The sequence below is a fragment of the Crocodylus porosus genome, unplaced genomic scaffold (assembly GCF_001723895.1).
Source record: "Crocodylus porosus isolate Cpor-Errol unplaced genomic scaffold, CroPor_comp1, whole genome shotgun sequence".
In the NCBI taxonomy this organism is placed as follows: domain Eukaryota; kingdom Metazoa; phylum Chordata; order Crocodylia; family Crocodylidae; genus Crocodylus; species Crocodylus porosus.
The window spans coordinates 1,756,152-1,757,710 of record NW_017728914.1 but is presented as its reverse complement, the minus strand read 5'-3'; positions in this window follow the sequence as shown (position 1 = coordinate 1,757,710).

The window sequence follows — 1,559 nt, the reverse complement described above, 5'->3', positions numbered from 1 at the left end:
TGATTCCCCTCTGTTCAGCATTGGTGAAGCCACATCTGGAGTACTGTGTTCCGTTTTGAGCCTCCCACTGCAGAAAGGATGTGGACAAATTGGAGACAGTCCAGCGTAGGGCAACAAAAATGGTGAGAGGACTTGGGGACATAGGAAGAAAGACTGAGGGAACTGGGCTCATTTAGTCTAGGGAAGAGGAGACTGAGAGGGGACTTAATAGCAGCCTTCAATTAGCTGAAGGGGGGCTTGAAAGAAGATGGAGCTAGATTGTTCTCAGTGGTGGCATATGACAGAACAAGGAGCAACAGTCTCAAGTTGCAGCAAGGAAGTGTAGGTTAGATATTAGGAAGAATTTTGTCACTAGGAGAGTAGTAAAACACTGGAACAGGTTACCTAGAGAGGTGGTGGAAGCGTCATCCTTGGAGATTTTCAAAACCTGTCTAGACAAAGCTTTGGCTGGGATGATCTAGTGGGGTTGGTTCTGCTTTGAGCAGGGGGGTGGACTAGGTGGTCTCCTGAGGTCCCTTCCAACCCTAACTTTTTATGATTTTATGATTCTAAGTATCACCCCATAAATGTACTCCATCCCGGAATAAGCCAAAGTTGAAATGTGGGTGTGTGGGGGCCAGTGCTATGTTTCAATAGTTCCCATTAGCAAATCAACACCTATGTCAGGGACCGAGGCACTAGAACCATCAAGTCCTCTTGCAGTCACTATGGTCCAAAATCGACCCACATCCAGTTCTGGAATAGATCATCATTAACACCCCTGCTACATTTCTATTGCTGAGCACACCAGGTTTGTCTCACCCAGCCTCCTCCCAAAATCCCCTGAAATTCATCAGTGGCTCATTGGTAAAAAGTGGGGTACTTAGGCAAATGCTGCATGGACAAACTCCAAATTTTCCTTCCCTTTATACTAAATAGAACCCCAGAACAGTTGAGTGCTTGATAGGTGACACAGTGGGGGAAGGGGATGTGTGCACGAAGGAAAAGCTGCCAGCCAAAGACACTTGGGTGCGAGCCATTATGATCTATCCTTCTGTACAATGGGGGACAATTTGGGCAAGGCTATGTATATCCCTGGTGCTTTGTTCAAAAAGGTCACTTGAACAGATTCCCCTGACTGCTGGTACTAACACACAGTTTACACCTACATAGGTATCCATACATGGCATTTCATAAAAAGGTTCTTTAAACATGTGTCTATGTAACAGCTCTAAAACTGTGCCAGAAAGCATTTTGTGACTCTGGTGGCAGGATAGATAGCCCTCTCTTGACTCCTTTTGGGCACAAAAAAATTCTCAGTGTTGACACTGAAGAACAAGTATGCAGGTTATGGAGCACGAGCCAGATACATCTATAAACCATGGCCCCAACTGGAGTGGGGAAAAACTTAAAAGACTTGATCGATATTTGGTTGGAGGAAAAGATCACTGAGCAGCTGGAAAGTAGATGAAATAAACCAGTGTATACAGCAATTGCCAAGGAAATGAAGGTGCGCGGGCACACCTGGGACTTGACACAGTGCTGGGGATGTGTGTCCGAACCGCAGACACTAGCTCGCA